The sequence below is a fragment of the Bos mutus genome, chromosome 14 (assembly GCF_027580195.1).
Source record: "Bos mutus isolate GX-2022 chromosome 14, NWIPB_WYAK_1.1, whole genome shotgun sequence".
NCBI classification, from domain to species: Eukaryota; Metazoa; Chordata; class Mammalia; order Artiodactyla; family Bovidae; genus Bos; species Bos mutus.
The window spans coordinates 30829375-30849283 of record NC_091630.1 but is presented as its reverse complement, the minus strand read 5'-3'; the positions used below and the strand labels follow the sequence as shown (position 1 = coordinate 30849283).

General features: G+C 38.3%; 1 protein-coding gene across 3 annotated transcripts in view; it reads left to right on the top strand.

Annotated features, from left to right (window-relative positions):
• CSMD3 (CUB and Sushi multiple domains 3) overlaps window positions 1-19909 on the top strand; it is a 1469470-nt gene that overhangs the window by 445197 nt on the left and 1004364 nt on the right. The gene's annotated exons all lie outside the window — the stretch shown is intronic.

Below are 19909 nucleotides of genomic sequence, written 5' to 3'. Positions count from 1 at the left end.
CTGTTAAAGCCTGGTTTGGAGAAATTTGAGCATTACTTTGCTAGCACGTGAGATGAGTGCAATTTTGCAGTAGTTTGAACAATTTTTGGCATTGCCTTTCTTTGGGATTGGAATGAAAACTGACCTTTTCCAGTCCTGTGGCCACTGCTGAGTTTTCCAAATATACCAGCATATTGAGTGCAACACTTTCACAGCATCATCTTTTAGGATTTGAGAAAGCTCAGCTGGCATTCCATCACCTCCACTAGCTTTGTAGTGATGCTTCCTAAGGCCCCTTTGACTTCACATTCCAGAATATCTGGCTCTAGATGAGTGACCACACCATTGTGATTATCTACATCATGAAGATCTTTTTTGTACAGTTCTTCTATGTATTCTTACCTCTTCTTCTTAATATCTTCTGCTTCTGTTAGGTCCATACCATTTCTGTCTTTTATTGAGCCCATCTTTGCATGAAATGTTCCCTTGGTATCTCTAATTTTCTTGAAGAGATCTCTAGTCTTTCCCATTCTGTTGTTTTCCTCTATTTCTTTGCACTGATCACTGATGAAGGCTTTCTTATCTCTTCTTGCTATTCTTTGGAACTCTGCCTTCAAATGGACATACCTTTCCTTTTCTCCTATGCTTTTGGCTTCTCTTCTTTTCACAGCTATTTGTAAGGCCTCCTCAGATAGCCATTTTGCTTTTTTTGCATTGTAGGAAAAGTAGGAAATTAAGTCATATCTGAAGTTACAGGCAAGTTTGGCTTTGGAGTACAAAATGAAGCATGGCAAAGGCTAAGAGTTTTGCCAAGAGATCTCTAGTCTTTCCCATTCTATTGTTTTCCTCTATTTCTTTGCACTGATTGCTGAGGAAGGCTTTCTTATCTCTCCTTGCTATTCTTTGGAACTCTGCATTCAAATGGGTATATCTTTTCTTTTGTCCCTTGCTTCTTGAGTCTTTTCTTTTCTCATCTTTGCAAGGCCTCCTTGGACAACCATTTTGCCTTTTTGCATTTCTTTTTCTTGGGGATGATCTTGATCACTGCCTCCTGTACAATGTCATGAACCTCTGTCCACAGTTCTTCAGGCACTCAGTCTATCAGAATCCCTTAAATCTATTTCTCACTTCCACTATATAATTGTAAGAGATTTGATTTAGGTCATACCCTAATGGTGTAGTGGTTTTCCCTACTGTTTTCAGTTTAATTCTGAATTTGTCAATAAGTATTTCATTATCTGAGCCACATTCCACTCTTAGTCTTGTTTTTCTGACTGTATAGAGCTTCTCAATCTTCGGCTTATAGATTATATTAAATTAATGTATATTAAATATAGATTATATTAAAGAATATAATCAATCTGATTTCGATGTTGACCATCTGGTAATGTCCATGTGTAGAGTCTTCTCTTTTGTTGTTGGAAGAGGGTCTTTGCTATGACCAGTGCCTTCTCTGCAAAAATTGTTAGCCTTTGACCTGCTTCATTTTGTACTCCAAGGTCAAATTTGCCTGCTTTTGCATTCCACTCCCCTACAATGAAAAGGACATCTTTTTCGCGTGTTAGTTCTAGAAGATCTTGTAGATCTTCATAGAACCATTCAACTTCAGCTTCAGCATTACCAGTCTGGGCATAGACTGGGATTACTGTGATATTGAATGGTTTGCCTTGGAAAAGAACAGAGATCAGTCTGTCCTTTTTTGAGATTGTACCCAAATACTGCATTTTGGACTCTTTTGTTGACTATGATAGCTATGTACTGTAGCCTCCCAGGTTCTCCGTCCATGAAATTTTCCAGGCCAAAGTACTGGAGTGGGTTGCCATTTTCTTCCCCAGAGGATCTTCCAAACCCAGGGATCGAACCCTGGTCTCCCGCATTGCAGGTGGGCGCTTTACCATCTGAGCCATCAGGGAAGCCCAATAGTCAACAAAATAAAATATTTTACTTATATATAGGAAAACATAATATACAGAAAAATGTGCGTGTCCTTGTAATAAACTTTTCTGGAGAGATTAACAATTTATAATGGCTTTCCTTTCAGATTAAGTTAAGAAACATTTGCCCAGTATTTTTGATTGTTTATAGAGAAACTCCATGGCCATGAAACAAAGTAAATAAAACTCTAAGGGATGTCACAAAAGTAGTAAACACAAGGTCTTGAAGGTCTCAGCTATATGGTCTACCAAGTGTTCTAACTAACTATAGCATGAAAGATTACATGGTACATAATTCAATTCATTAAGGTTCTGATTGGAGCAGGCAAAATTTTACATTCTAATTTTCTAGTTATCTAGGTTTCTGCAAATGACATACTATTAAAAACCTGCTGGAAAGGTCTGACTTAAGGTTATGCATCCCATAGCTCTTGATAATATTCAGTTCCAAATTGAAATAACTTAATTACATTCTCCAAGGATCCATTTTCAGAGTAGATGCAGCTGTTGCATTTTCTTTTTTAGAAAGACAATTATAATTACAGGCAACTTTCTTAAGAAGATGGAATTAATAATGTATTACAATTTCAGAAAAACAGATTAAAGTTTTGGTTCATGTAAAAAGAGACTGGTGATGATACACCAATAGAAATGAAACTATTCTTTGTGTGTATGATTGTGTGCACACTTTAAGTTACAGTTTGCAGAGAGCATATGTAAGATAATCTAGCAATAAATTTATTTTTTAGGGAGTTTCATCTAGTGTTTACTACATAACAGTGTACAGAATATATAGTCAAAAAGAAGCATAATAAGCATAATATTTAGCAAGAAGATCACAGTCTTGCAAGGACAAACCTCTATAATCAACAATTCCCTGAGAGAGTCTTATAGATATGTAGAAAGCACATCTGGGTCAGTATAGGAGGAAACTGCATGTAGGGAGTACAATTCAGCAAAGTCTTAAAGCAAGGCTTTTAATTAATTAGGATGACAAGACTGGGGGCCATAGGAACCAAAATTAGACAACATTCCCTAGGGAAGAACCTGTCAACTGTGAAGGGTCAGAAATTGTATTATGTTGTCAGCTAACGGGTTAGAATCCCATATTTTAAAGTATGCAGGAGAAAACACAAGACCCCTATGTCAGATTCAAAGGCCTTTATTTATTAAGTGTGGCACAGCAACAGGGTGAACTTCAGGTTTGTGTCAATTTTTCCTAGCCCATTTGACCCAGAGTGACACAAAGAGGACCAAGTAACAGCTTCATGTGTGGTAGGTCCCATTATGGGAGAAAACCTGAGTTGAGGAAACCTGGATCTTTGATCCTGGACAGTAAGAATTGCCTACACATCCTCTGTAGCAAGGTGCTATCTCTATCTTTCAAAGCTGTGAGGAAACCTACACTTTACTACACTTAACTGTATTAGGAGCCTTTTTGTGATTAAAAAATCCTTGAAAAAATAGTCTATGAAGAAGGAAGTCAATGCATCTACCTATAAGGTGTGCAGAAATGAGACACACTCGTGAAACAACCAAATGTAAAATCTCTGAGTTTAAATATTATATTTTGCCTCAAAAGCTCAAAGAAGTCTCATGTGGATAAATGATAGTGTGTTATTTGGTCTGTGAAAATTCCAGGGAGTATACTGATTATGAAGATCTTGGCATATCTTCCTAATATATTTGACTTTTATTCTGAAGGTTAATTGAGTAGATGAGGACCCACAATTATTCTAAACAGGTGTGTTACATAGTCAAATTTGAAATTTGAAATATCATTAAGCCTGTTGTGTGAGGATGAAGCTAATATTTGTAGACAGAGTGCTAACTCATAAAGTTTGAGGAGGCCCTTGTGAGTGATGAAAAGAATATTAACCAGTCAAGTTATACCCAGGTTGAGGATTAGCAGAATTATTTATATTTAACTTAGAAATAATTTGGTATTTGCAAATCCATTGGAGGTAAGATGGGATAAAAGAGAAGCAGGAATTGAGCATGTCTCAAAATATAGAGGAAGAGGAAATTGATGGGTGAAAAGCATTTAACTGTTTAAATATTGACTGTCCAAAGAATGAGACATTGTAGGTAGAAGAGATTTATAATTTGAGCAGGAATAATTCTGAGGAGCCATACTGGGATAAAGCAGTTAAAATATATGAGCTCAAAGGGAATGAGTGGAATAATAAAACAGAGAAGAAGGAGCAACTTTGGGATAAGGGCAAAAAAAGAAATTATGAACTAATGAGACAGTTGTAAGAGAGAACGGAGGAGAATGCAGAAAGAGAAGTTTTGTGGCAATAAGGAGAGGCCACATCGTCAGGGAGGATCAGTTCAGTTCATTCAGTCACTCAGTCATGTCCGACTGTGACCCCATGGACTGCAGCACGCCGGGCTTCCCTGTCCATCATTAACTCCTGGAGCTTACTCAAACTCAAGTCCAACCAACCATCTCATCCTTTGTTATTCCCTTCTCCTCATTCCTTCAGTCTTTTTGAGCTTCAGGGTCTTTTCCAATGAGTCCATTCTTTGCATCAGGTAGCCAGAGAACTGGAGCTTCAGTTTTAGCATCAGTCCTTCCAATGAATATTCAATGATTTCCTTGAGGATTGATTGATCTCCTTGCAGTCCAAGAGACTTAAAAGAGTCTTCTCCAATTCCACAATTCAAAAACATCAATTCTTCAGTGCTCAGCTTTCTTTATGGTCCACCTCTCACATCCATACATGACTATTGGAAAAACCATAGCTTTGACTATACTGACCTTTGTCGGCAAAATAATGTCTCTGCTTTTTAATATGCTGTCTAAGCTGGTCATAGCTTTTCTTCCAAGGAGTAAGCATCTTTTAATTTCATGGTGGCAGTCACTATCTGCAGTGATTTTGAAGCCCAAGAAAACAAAGTCGGTCACTGTTTCCATTGTTTCCCCATCTATTTGCCATGAAGTGTTGGGACCAGATGCCATGATCTTAGTTTTTTGAATGTTGAGAATTAAGCCAGCTTTTTCATTCTCCTCTTTCCAATTCATCAGAAGGCTTTTTAGTTCCTCTTCACTTTCTGTCATAAGGGTGGTATCATCTGCATATCTGAGGTTATTGATATTTCTCCTGGCAATCTTTATTCCAGCTTGTGCTTTATCCAGTATTTCTCATGATGTATTCTGCATATAAGTTAAATAAGGTGGGTCACAATATACAACCCTGATGTACTCCTTTCTCAATATGGAACCAGTCGGTTGTTCCATGTCCACTTCTAACTGTTGCTTCCTGACCTGCATACAGATTTCTCAAGAGGCAGGTCAGGTGGTCTGATATTCCCATCTCTTCAAGAATTTTCCAGTTTGTTGTGATCCACACAGTGAAAGGCTTTAGCATAGTCAGTGAAGCAGAAGTAAATGTTTTTTTCTGAAATTTTCTTGCTCTTTTGATGATGCAATGGATGTTGGCAATTTGATCTCTGATTCCTCTGCCTTTTCTAAATCCACCTTGAACAGCTGGAAGTTCTCAGTTCAAGTACTGTTGAAGTGTGGCTTGGAGAATTTTGAGCATTTGCTAGCGAGTGAGATGAGTGCAATTGTGTGGTAGTCTGAACATTCTTTGGCATTGCCTTTCTTTGGGATTGAAAACTGACTTTTTCCAGTCCTGTGGCCACTGCTGAGTTTTCCAATTTTGCTGGCATCTTGAGTGCAACACTTTCACAGCATCATCTTTAGGATTTGAAATAGCTCAACTGGAATCCCATCACCTCCACTAGCTTTGTTGATAGTAATGCTTCCTAAATTCCACTTGACCTCACACTCCAGGTTGTCTGGCTCTTGGTGAATGATCACACCATCGTGGTTATCTGGGTCATGAAGATCTTTTTTGTACAGTTTTATGTATTTGTGCCAACTCTTAATATCTTCTGCTTCTGTTAGCTTCATACAGTTTCTACCTTTTATTGTGCCAATCTTGTGTGAAATGTTCCCTTGGAATCTCTAATTTTCTTGAAGAGATCTCTAGTCTTTCCCAGTCTGTTGTTTTCCTCTATTTCTTTGCATTGATCACTGCAGAATGCTTTCTTATCTCTCCTTGCTATTCTTTGGAACTCTGCATTCAGGTGGATTTCCTTTTCTCCTTTTCCTTTTACTTCTCATCTTCTCTTAGCTATTTATAAAGCCTCCTCAGACAACCATTTTGCTTTTTTGCATTTCTTGGGGATGGTCTTGATCACAGCCTCCTATACAATATTGGAAACCTCCATCCATCGTTCTTCAGACACTGTTTCAGATCTAATCCCTTGAATCTATTTGTCACTTCCACTGTGTAGTCATAAGGGATTTGATTTAGGTCATATCTAAATGATGTAGTGGTTTTCCCTACTTTCTTCAATTTCAGTCTGAATTTGGCAATATGGAGTTCATGATCTAGCCACAGTCAGCTCCTGGTCTTGTTTTTGCTGACTGTATAGGCTTCTCCATTTTCAGTTGTAAATAATATAATCAGTCTGATTTCGGTATTGACCATCTGGTGATGTCCATTTGTAGAGTATTTCTTGTGTTGTTGGAAGAGGGTGTTTGATATGACCAGTGACTTCTCTTGGCAAAAGCCTATTAGGCTTTGACCTGCTTCATTTTGTATTCCAAGGCCAAACTTGCCTGCTACTTCAGGTATCTCTTGGCTACCTACTTTTGCTTTCCAGTCCCGTATAATGAAAAGGACATGTTTTTTTGGTGTTAGTTCTAGAGGGCATTGTAGGTCTTCATAGAACCATTCAACTTCAGCTTCTTTGACATTAGTGGTTAGGACATAGACTTGGATTACTGTGATGTTGTATGGCTTGCCTTGGAAACTAACAGAGATCATTCTGTTGTTTTGGAGACTGCACCCAAGTACTGCATTTTGGTTTCTTTTGTTGACTATTAGGGCTACTCCATGTCTTCTGAGGGATTCTTGCCCACAGTAGTAGATGTAATGGTCATCTGAAATAACTTCACTTATTCCGGTCCATTTTAATTCACCCTTGCCCAACATTTCCTTTGGCAAAACTTTCCCTTCACCTTCCTCCACTACTTTCTTGCCTGAAATGCAGCAGTGATGGCTAAAAGAGTGGCAGTTATCTTATTGCAAGCATGAGGTTGCAAACCACCATCATGTATCAGTCAAGATCTAGGATATGGAATAAAACAAATCAACCCTGACATCTCAGTGGCTTAATAAACAAAGATTTATTTGTCTGTTTATTTTATTTTACACTTTTGAAAGCTGAATTTACATTTACTCTCCACTTAATGGCAGCTAGGTAAATTGCAGGCAATAACAGGTCCTCTGTAGGGCAGGCTGTCCTTCTGTACAAGTGAAGTACAAGAGAAAGTCGCTCGGTCACGTCTGATTCTTTGCAACCCCATGAACTATACAGTCCATGGAATTCTCCAGGCCAGAATACTGAAGTGGGTAGCCTTTCCCTTCTTCAGGGGATCTTCCTAAGCCAGGAATCAAACCTAGGTCTCCCACACTGCAAGCGGATTCTTTACCAGCTGAGCAACAATGGCTACCTTTTAAACAGTGGCTAGGGGATCTAGTCAGCTGCTATTCTATAAGTGCAATTACAGCCAAGGCTTCTAAGTCAGGAGGAGAGGAGAAGAGATTAAGAAGGTCATGAAGGGACTTTTTACTACCTTAGAGTCAGACACAACTGAAGGACTTCACTTTCACTTTCATGCATTGGAGAAGGAAATGGCAACCCACTCCAGTGTTCTTGCCTGGAGAATCCCAGGGACGGGGGAGCCTGGTGGGCTGCTGTCTATGGGGTTGCACAGAGTCAGACATGACTGAAGCCACTTAGCAGCAGCAGTTTGAAAGTTACAGAAGACCTCTGCTCTTGGTCTTTTGGCCTGAACTCATCACGTGACCTTGCCTCCCTACAAGAGGGCAAGAAAGTAGTGCAGTCTTCAGTGAGCTCAGGAAGAGCAAGAGTACCGGAGACAAGGGAATTAATGAATGCAATATTGTAAAGTTAAAAAATAAAATAAAATAATTAAAAATAAAAATAAAAAAATTTTAAAAATGAATGCAATAGTTTAAGGCACCTTAAGCAATTATATTAGCCCTGTACTGCCCACCTCTGGACATCTTACTGAATGAGATCAAGGTATTTCTATTCATGACAGCTACCATAAGTCAGATTTGGGGGCTTCCCAAGTGGCTTAGTGGTAAAGAATCTGCCTGCTGAGCAGGATATGCAGGTTTGATCCCTGGGTGGGGAAGATCCCCAGGAGAAGGAAATGGCAACCCACTCCAGTATTTTTTCCTGGGAAATCCGATGGACAGAGTCGCCTGGTGGTATGCAGAGTTGGATATGACTTTAGCGACTAAACAAGAAGTCAGATTTATATCCCGTGAAATGAAACAGAATCCTGACAGACTTAAGAAAAAATATAATATTTAATTTAATTTAAATTAGCTGTTAAAATAAATGCTGTTTTACATTAATGGAAATTAAAATGTTATTTATTTACTTAATTTAATTAAAATGTTAGTTCAAATCCAATATTGCTGTTTTAAGACTAGCAGACAGGGCTAGCAACAGAACTGAGTGGGCACTGAAATGGAGAATGGAGTGGTATTTCAGGTTTGCAGACAGTGGGATCCAGAGGTTTCCTATGATCTGCTATTTTCTTCACTGATAGATGAGAGGACCTCCCTGGAATAGATAAGACATCTGTTTATTCTCTAAACTGCTAGGTGTCATTGTGAGTGCATGGCAAGTTTAAAATAGCCTGTTCTAATGTACAAAATTAAAGCTCATTGTGAAATAAACTAAGGAACTTAAATTTATATTATTTGGTGTTTTTGTCAGGGAGGAAGGGTATAAATACAACATTGGAAAAATTTTTGTCTTTTATACTCTTTGTTTTATTTGTTTATTTGTTCTTTGGTTTGACTGAGACCTTGGTACTGTTTACTTATCTCTAAAATAACATTAATCAGTTCAGTTCAGTCACTCAATTGTGTCTGACTCTTTGCGACCCCATGGATTGTAGCACTCAAGGCTTCCCTGTCCATCACCAACTCCTGGAGCTTACTCAAACTCATGTCTATTGAGTTGAGATGCCATCCAACTGTCTCATCCTCTCCACCCACCTTCAGTCTTTCCCAGCATCAGGATCTTTAACAATGAGTCATTTCTTTGCATCAGGTCTCCAAAGTATTGGGGTTTCAACTTCAGCATCAGTCCTTCCAATGAATATTCAGGATGGATTTCCTATAGGATGGACTGGTTGAATCTCCTTGTGGTCCAAGAGACTCTCAAGAGTCTTCTCCAACACCACAGTTCAAAAGCATCAATTCTTTAGTGCTCAGCATTCTTTGTAGTCCAACTCTCACATCCATACATGACTACTGGAAAAACCATAGCTTTGGCTAAATGGAATTTTGTTGGCAAAGTGATATATCTGATTTTTAATATGCTGTCCAGGTTGGTCATAACTTTTCTTTCAAGTGGCAAGCATCTTTTAATTTCACGGCTGCAGTCATCATCTGCAGTGATTTTGGAGCCCCAAAATATAAAGCCTGTCACTGTTTCCCCATCTATTTGTCATGAAGTGATATAAAAATAGTATTATTAAAAATAGAGGTAATCGTGAGACCCAAATCATACCTGTTAAGGATTGGGGGTGGATTTTTCTTGCTAAAATTCTTCCATTCACACTTTTTGAACTCAGAATTTTTCAGCTAGAAATCCATCAGTAGCAAGATCAACAGTTTCAAATAAAAAATAAGTTATGCTGTTTTTGTTCAACATTTGAGAAAAAACTGGATGTTTTTAGGTGTAACAGGAAACTTTCTGGCACAGGAGGCTTAGTTCTAAAAGTCTAACCTGATTCTTAATTTGTATTTCTACAAAATAAAATTGCTATTGTGGGAATAAAGTCAGTTGACTTTTCTGATCATGCACACAAAGATGATAGCTAGTCCAGTCCTAAGGGCTAGGTGCCTTTACCACATGGAAAGAAATAGGTAGTGGATGGAAACTGATTGTGGATCTTTAAGTCAATTATCCTGCCCATTGTTGAGAAGTGATGTGATTAACAGTTCTGAGTCTTACCACTCATATTATTAGCACTTTTCTTTTTCTGGAGACCTGAAAATAAATGGTAGGGAATACAAGATCTGTGTTATGGGTTGATTTGTATCCCATTGAAAGTTATTTGTTGAAATCCTAACCCCTAGAGCCTGTGAATATGAATTTATTTGGATGAAAACAGTATCTTTACAGATGATCAAGTTAAAGTTATATAAAAAGTGGAAATTTGGGAAGAGATATTCACAGGCAGAATGCCCTGTGAACCTGAAGGCAAAGATTGTGGTGATGCCTTTACATGCCAAGGAACGCTAAAAATTTCTAGGAAATCACCAGAATATAGGGGAGAGGCATGGGATAGATTCTTTTTGACATTTCACAGAAGGAACCAATACTGATGACGTCTTGATCTTAGATTTCTATCCTACAGAACTGTAAGAAAATTAATTTATGTCATTTAAGTCATTCAGTGTGTGGTATGTTGTGAGGGTACCCTAGCAAACTCTAATTAAAAGTATCAGGAGAAGGGGATCCCTCTAATGTAAGTTAAGTAAAAATGTGGAGAGAGGATAGTTTATAATGTGGATTAGCTACTGTATAAAACATTTATCAGAGTATGTCACACATAATAAGCAGAAAATGCTGTTGCCATTGCAGTGTTGATAACTTAGTCTTGATTCTGTTTACAATATGATGGTCAATTTCACTATATCCAAACAGCGTGGCTCGAATCCTGCCTCCACTTTCCAGCTGTCTGGCCTCAGACAACATACTTAAATTTTCTATATTTTCATTGTCTCTAAAATAAACTTAATGTGAATGCCCACCTGATGGGAATATGAAATTATGCCCAGGAGAGCTCAACATGGGCCTACTTTCGCTCAGTATATTTTAGCTGTTACTATTATTTTTAATTTTCCAAATACTCACATTTGTTGTTTTGACAATGAGAATCGTATTCACTAAATAAGCCTGGTCAATAAAGATTGCTGCTAAGTCACTTCAGTTGTGTCCGACTCTGTGTGACCCCATAGACGGCAGCCCACCAGGCTCCCCCATCCCTGGGATTCTCCAGGCAAGAACACTGGAGTGGGTTGCCTTTTCCTTCTCCAATCAATAAAGATTAGTTCACTGAAATTCACTTAAAATTTTCCACTTGTTCTAATGTAAAGTTGGAATTTTATTTTTAAAAAAGCAAACTTAGATAGCATTGTTTTTCTCTTTACTTGGGAACAAAATTTCAGTTTGTTTTAAAACTTTGGAACACCTCACTGAACAATAATTAAAGTAATAAAATTGTATTCAAAGTACCTAAGTCAGTCCCTTGTAGTCAATTAGGTGTTCAGAGAAGTGCAATTATGTTTTAAACCACTAGGGTACATTTAAACCACTGAAGCAGAATGTTGCCCTGGTGATGTTAGGAAAATGCTATAGGCGATTTGTTCAGGCCATTTATTCACCTTACAGAGCCACATTAACCCTTTAAGTCATAAGTACACATTTATAAATTCACACCTACTATTCTTTTCCTAGGTACTAGAGGGGAAATAAAAGTCATATAGGAAATACTTTGTAATATATTAGAAAAGCATGAAAATAGGTCAGATAATTTTTGAATGTTTCTCTGCTGTAAATTTTTTTTGTTGTTAATTGAAGTATATTTCTCTGGAAGTGTGTTAATAATATGTCCAGCTAAAGTACATTTTGTCTTTCAAGGCTTTTAAGCAAAATTTACATCACGTTCCCGATTTTAAAGAATGCATATTTTTCTTAAACCTGTATTCTGCAATTTTAGTCAATTCTGTACAATTCTGTTTTCAGTATGGATTGATAATACTGATGGCCATGTGTTTAATATTTATCTTTTGTCTGAAGTAATGTAATCGTTGTTTTTTGGCAATATGAACACCAGAGTCTTGCACTGTATTGTGGACATAATTCACAGTGAAATGAATCAGGAACATGTTCATACCTGAATAATCCACCAATTTGCCAATAATTGAATATTCTGACAGTTAACTAAAAAGATGACTTGTTCAATTAAAAGTTATACATTTCAAAGTTCAGATTTCTTATCTATCTAAATTAACATTCTCTTTAAAATTTTAGCCAGCTTTATACACTTTTGTCCTTAGATATTGTTAATAATAGTGGTCTTTCTGTTTACTTAAGAGCAATTTGTATATTTGTTTGTAGATAATTTCTTAGTAATGTTTTAGTTTAATAGATGTGCCTTGTATTTATAAACACTTTATACTGTCTGATTTTAAGTATGTTGATAGGTTGTGTCTGACTCTTTGCAACCCCATGGACTGCAGCACACCAGGTGTCCCTGTCTTTCACTATCTCCTGGATTTTGCCCAAGTTCATTTCCATTAAATTGGTGATGCTCTCCAACCATTTCTCCTTTTGCCTTCTATCTTTCCCAACATCAGGGTCTTTTCCAATGAGTCGGCACTTCACATCAGAGTATTGGCCAAAGTATTGGAACTTCAGCTTCAACATTAGTCCTTCCAGTGAATATTCAGAATTGATTTCCTTTAGGATTGACTAGTTTGATCTCCTTACTGTCCAAGGGACTCTCAAAACTCTTCTCCAGCACAACAGTTCAAAAACATCAATTCTTTAGCATTCAGCCTTCTTTATGGTCCAACTCTTACATCCATGTATAACTACTGGAAAACCGTAGCTTTGACTATATGGACCTTTGCCGTCAAAGTGATGTTTATGCTTTTCAATATGCTGTCTAGGTTTGTCATAGCTTTCCTTCCAAAAACCAAGCATCTTCTAATTTCATGGCTGCAGTCACCATCTGCAGTGATTTTGGAGCATAAGAAAAGAAAACTGTCATTGCTTCCACTTTTTCTCCCCTTCTACTTGCCATGAGGTGATGGGACTGTATGCCATGATAGTTTTTTGAATGTTGAATTTTTTTTTAATTTTTTATTTTATTTTTAAACTTTACATAATTGTATTAGTTTTGCCAAATATCAAAATGAATCCGCCACAGGCATACATGTGTTCCCCATCCTGAACCCTCCTCCGTCCTCCCTCCCCCCACCATCCCTCTGGGTCGTCCCTGGATGAATGTTGAATTTTAAGCCAGCTTTTTTACTCTCGTCTTTCACTCTCATCAAGAAGCTCTTTAGTTCCTCTTTGATTTCTACCATTATGGTGGTATCATCTGGATATCTGAGGTGTTGATATTTTTCCCAGTAATCTTGATTCTATTTTGTAATTCATCCAGCCTGGCATTTCACATGTTGATGCTTTTGAACTGTGGTGTTAGAGAAAACTCTTGGGAGTCCCTTGGACTGCAAGGAGATCCAACCAGTCCATCTTAAAGGAGATCAGTCCTGGGTGTTCATTGGAAGGACTGATGTTGAAGCTAAAACGCCAATACTTTGTCCACCTGATGCGAAGAGCTGACTCATTTGAAAAGACCCTGATGCTGGGAAAGATTGAGGGCAGGAGGAGAATGGGACGACGGAGGATGAGATGGTTGGATGGCATCATCGACTCAATGCACATGAGTTGGGTCAACTCCGGAAGTTGATGATGGACAGGGCAGCCTGGCATGCTGTGGTTCATGGTGTTGCAAAGAGTTGGACACGACTGAGCGACTGAACTGAACTCAATAAGTTAAGTAAACAGGGTGACAGTATACATTCTTGCTGTACTCCATTCCCAGTTTTGAGCCACTCTGTTGTTGTTTGCTTCTTGACCTGCATACAGGTTTCTCAGGAGACAGGTAAGATGGTCTGGTATTCCTGTCTCTTTAAGAATTTTCCACAGTTTATTGTGATCCACATAGACAAAGGATTTCCTGTAGTCAGTGAAGCTGAAGTACATGTTTCTCTGGAATTCCCTTGCTTTCTCTATGGTCCAATGAATGTTGCCAATTTGACCTGTGAACAGTGCTAAAGAACATTAAAGAAAGTTGCATTTGTTTTCCATGCCATTAAGGTTGTGCTCAAAATCCTACAAGCTAGGCTTCAGCAGTACTTGAATTTAGAACTTCCAGATGTTCAAGCTGGGTTTAGAAAAGGCTCAGGAACCAGAGTTTATATATATATATAATTTAGCCAATTAAGTGAAAATAAATTAGTTTACGGCAAATAAATACAGATGAATGGAATTAATGACTAATGTCTTTGAATAGTGAAAATAGAAGTTATCACTTGAAAATTCTGATGATCTCTCAGAAAATGAAAAGACATTTTATAGGAAGAACTTCACAGAAATGTGACTGGTTGAATGATGAATTATAAATGAAGGAGGAACAATACAGTAGGAAACTACCCTAGCAAAAGATAAATTATAAGATGATAAATAGAAAAATTATTTCAGACTGATGTCAGCAACATGATGGAATGAAAAACTAACTCTGTCTTTTCCTTTAAGCTATAACCGATAAACTATCTACAAGGCAAAAAAGGTGCCTGTGCCCAAAACACACTAGTACATTAGAGAATTCCATACATCTCTATATCTAAAGGTAGGTGGTCTTAGACACATAGAGATGAAACCTAGAGAACAGCAGAAACATTGGACACTGTCACTATTTGTGGATGTCATGATTTTATATATATAAAACCCTAAAAACACCAAAAAACTATTAGAAATAATAAAAGGATCAACTTTCAGGGTGCAAAGTTAACATACAAAATCTGTTGTATTTCTATAAGCTAATAGAGAAGTTAAGAAAACAATCGCATTTTCATTTTCAACAGCAACAAAAAATACCTAAGACTAAGTTTATCCCAGGTGGTGAAAGACCTGGATGCTGAAAACTGTACAGGTTTTGACATTGTTGAAAGAAATTGAAGAAGATATTGTTGAATGAAAATGAAGAAGACACAAAGAAATTGGAAGATATCTGTGTTCATGGATTGAAATAACTAATATGTTTAAAATATCTGTATTACCCAAATCAGTCTACAAATTTGGTGCCATCTCTTTCAAAACTACAAAGACATTTTTTGCAGAAATAGAACAAAACATGCTAAAATCTTATGGAACCATAAAAGGGTTCCATAAGACCCCAAATAGTTAAAGCAATCCTAAGAAAAAAGAACAAAGCTGGAAGTATCACACTCCTTGACTTCAAATTATATTACAAAACCATAGTAATCCAAACAGCAAGGTACTGGATGCACTGAATGACTGGCCTGGCACTGCAGATTGAGAGGAGAGCCTGAAGGTGCAGGGGAAATTATGAAGCCACTTCTGTTAGTGAACCTCAAAAAATCTGAGGCAGAATGGCCAAAATGACAGAATGGAAAGACCCTGAGCTTGTCTTCTCTCACAAGCAGACCAAAATCACAACAATCTGCAGAACAACTATTGATGGAAAAAGATTGGAATCTACCAGAAAAGATCTTCTATAATTAGATATATAGAAGGAACCATGAAACAAGCAGGAGTGGCAGACTTCTGATATAATCAGATTTCATATCCCCTTAGTAGGTAACTCACAAACTGGAGAATAATTGTATCGAGGAGGTTCTTCCTCAGGAATTAGAGTTTTGAATTCCATGTCAGGTTTCCCACCTAGATGTCTGGCACTGGAAAGATGAATCCCCAGAGCATTTGTCTTTAAAGAGCAGCAGAGCTTAATTGTAGGAGCCACACAGGACTAGGGGAAATAGAGTCTTCACTTTTAAAGGGTGCACACAAAATCTCACATGCACCAGGACTCAAGCAAAAGCAGTAATTTAATAGGAGCCTGAGCCAGACTTACTTTCTGGTCTTGAAAAGTTTCCTGGAGAGGCAGAAGGTGGCTGTGGCTCAACCTGGGGATGTAGACAGTGGTGGCAGACATATCTAGGAACATTCAACCCTGTGACACTCCTGATGACTGTCATCTTGGATCATTAATGCTGAGACCTGGCCCCACCTGATACCCTGTAAAATTTGGTGCCCAAATTAAGGGGGCAGGGACACAGCCCTACTGATTAGCAGACAGTCTGCCTAAATACTTCCATGCCCCTAGATACAACCCTGCCCACTAGAGGGCTAAGACCCAGCTCCCCTACCACAAGGAAGCCTGCACAAAACTCTAGATCAGTCTCACCCACCATGGAGGAGATTTTTGAAGCAAGAAAGCTATGATCCCACAGCTGATGGAACCAAGTCCACCAATGCAGGCTAGACCCTGCTCTGGGACTAGCTGAGCCCTGGCCACTCTGCCCATTAGCAAACCAGTACAACCTTGGGACACCCCAGGTCATACACAACTGTGTCAGGAACCAGCATACCTCTCCCCACTCTCATTTATCTCAAAATCTCTCTGGATACATGAGCCTTGCAGCCAGACTCCAGGAACCAGCTCTGCCTGCTGGTACTCCAGACCTAACTCCAGGACCTAGCTTCACCTGGCAGTGGGTGGGCAACAGTCCCAGAATCAGGACTAACTGCCTACCAGCAAGCCAAAATTAGATCCAGGCCCCTTCTTGGGTTCTGCCTGCCACACATGACTGCTGCTGCTGCTGCTGCTGCTAAGTCACTTCAGTCATGTCTGACTCCATGCGACCCCATAGACAGCAGCCCAGCAGGCTCTCCTGTCCCTGGGATTCTCCAGGCAAGAACACTGGAGTGGGTTGCCATTTCCTTCTCCAGTGCATGAAAGTGAAAAGTGAAAGTGAAGTCGCTCAGTCATGTCCGACTCTTCGCGACCCCATGGACTGGACCCCATAGACTGAAGCAGCCCAGCAGGCTCTTCGGTCCATGAGATTTTCCAGGCAAGAGTGCTGGAGTAGGGTGCCATTGCCTTCTCCGTCACACACATGACTAGGCCCCACTAAAATTCTACTAAACATTTAAAGAAGAGTTGGCACTTATAGGAAACTATTCCAAAAATAGTTTTCATAACTATTCCAAAAAAAGGAAAGAATATTTCTGAATTCATCCTATGAGGCCCTCATCACCCTGATACCGAAAATCAAATAAAGATATCAGAAGAAAAGAAAATTACAGCCCAGCATCAGTGGTGAGCATAGATGCAAAAATCCTCAAAAAATACCAGCTAGACAACTTCAGTGATGCATTAAAAAGGTCATACACCATGATCAAGTGAAATTTATCTCAGCAATGTAAGGAATTTTTAATATCTGCAAATCAGTCATTGTGATATACCATATTAACAAGTTGAAAAATAAAAGTCATATGATTATCTCAATAGATGCATGAAAACTTTTGATCAAATAAAAGATGATTTGTGATAAAAACTCTCCAGAAGGTGGGCATAGAGGGAATGAACATACCTCAACATAATAAAGACCATATATGACAAACCCACAGCTAATATCCACAATGATGAAAAGCTGAAAGCTTTCCTCTATAATCAGGCATAAAACAAAGATGCCCACTCTTACCAGTTTTACTCAACAAAGTTTTGGAAGTCTTAGACACAATAATCAGAGAAGAAAAGTAAAGGATCCAAAGTGGAAAAGAAGAAGTGAAACTCACTCTTTGCAGATGATGTGATACTATACATAGTATATTCTAAGATGTCACCAGAAAACAACTAGATTTCATCAGTGGACTTAGTAAAGTTGCAGGATACAACTTAGTGTATTTATATACACTAACAACATGATATCGAACAGAGAAATTAAGGAAAGAATCCTATTTACATGCCAAAATCAGTAGAATACCTAGGTATAAACCTACCTAAGGACACAAAAGACCTGCCGTCCCAAATTGTAAGATGCTAATGAAAGAAATTAAAGACCACACAAACAAATGGAAAGATATACCATATTCTAGGATTGGAAAAATCAGTTTTGTTAAAATGACCATACTACCCAAGGCAATCTGCAGATTCAATGCAATCCCTATTAAGTTATCATGAAATTTTTCACAGAACTAGAACAAATAATTTAAAATCTGTATGGAAGCAAAATACAGCCTAAATAGCCAAAACAATTGTGAGAAAGAAGAATGAAGCTGGAGAACGTCAGACTATACTACAGAGCTATAATTATCAAAACAGAATAGTATTGGCAGAAAAATATACACATAAATTAATGGAACAGAATAGAAAATCCATAAATAAACTGACTCCCTTAAGTTCAATTAATCTATGAATGACCAAGGAGGCAAGAATACACAGTGGGAAAAAAAGACAGCCTTTTCAATAAATGGTGCTTGGAAAGCTTGACAGCTGCATGTAAAAGAATGAAACTTAGGAGGGGCAGGAAAAAATTAGGACTTTGGAATTAACAGATGCATACTAATATATTATTAAGTAAACAACAACTACTTACTGAACAGCACAGGGAACCATATGCACTATCTTGTAATTAACTACAATGGAAAAGAATCTGGAAAACTGAATAACTGAATCACTTTGCAGTATACCCAGAAAATTGTCAAATAGATATATTTCAATAAAAAAAGAAAAAAAAAAGAATGAAACTAAAATATTTTCTAACAGTATATACAAAAATAAATTTCAGTTCAGTTCAGTTCAGTCGATTAGTCATGTCCGATTCTTTGTGACCCCATGAATCGCAGCACGCTAGGCCTCCCTGTCCATCACCAACTCCCGGAGTTCACTCAGACTCACGTCCATCGAGTCAGTGATGCCATCCAGCCATCTCATCCTCTGTCGTCCCTTCTCCTTCTGCCCCCGTTCCCTCCCAGAATCAGAGTCTTTTCTAATGAGTCAAGTCTTCGCATGAGGTAGCCAAAGTATTGGAGTTTCAGCTTTAGCATCATTCCTACCAAAGAAATCCCAGGACTGATCTCCTTCAGAATGGACTGGTTGGATCTCCTTGTAGTCCAGGGGACTCTCAAGAGTCTTCTAAAACACCACAGTTCAAAAGCCTTCTTCACAGTCCAACTCTCACATCCATACATGACCACTGGAAAAACCATTGCCTTAACTAGACGGACCTTTGTTGGCAAAGTAATATCTCTGCTTTTCAATATGCTATCTAGGTTGGTCATAACTTTCCTTCCAAGGAGTAAACATCTTTTAAATTCATGGCTGCAGTCACCATCTGCAGTGATTTTGGAGCCCCCAAAAATAAAGTCTGACACTGCTTCCACTGTTTCCCCATCTATTTGCCATGAAGTGATGGGACCGGATACCATGATCTTCATTTTCTGAATGTTGAGCTTTAAGCCAACTTTTTCACTCTCCACTTTCACTTTCATCAAGAGGCTTTTGAGTTCCTCTTCACTTTCTGCCATAAGGGTCGTGTCATCTGCATATCTAAGGATGTTGATATTTCTCCCTGCAATCTTGATTCCAGCTTGTGTTTCTTCCAGTACAGCACTTTTCATGATGTACTCTGCATATAAGTTAAATAAGCAGGGTGACAATATACAGCCTTGACGTACTCCTTTTCCTATTTGGAACCAGTCTGTTGTTCCATGTCCAGTTCTAACTGTTGCTTCATGATCTGCATACAGGTTCTCAAGAGGCAGGTCAGGTGGTCTGATATTCCCATCTCTTTCAGAATTTTCCACAGTTTATTGTGACCCACACAGTCAAAGGCTTTGGCATAGTCAATGAAGCAGAAATAGATGTTTTTCTGGGACTCTCTTGCTTTTTCCATGATCCAGCAGATGTTGGCAATTTGATCTCTGGTTCCCCTGCCTTTTCTAAAACCAGCTGGAACATCAGGAAGTTCACGGTTCACGTATTGCTGAAGCCTTGCTTGGAGAATTTTGAGCATTACTTTACTAGCATGTGAGATGAGTTAAAATTGATTAAAAACAAAAATGTAAGCCTGGATTCTATAACACTTCTAGATGTTGACATAAATAACACCCATATGTATTTGGATCTGCCATCTAGGGTAATGAAAATAAAAGCAAAAATAAACTTAAACACTTTTGCACAGCAAAGGAAAGCATAAACAAAATGAAAGACAACCTACAGAATGTGAGAAATATTTGCAAGAGATGTGACTGAAAAGAGA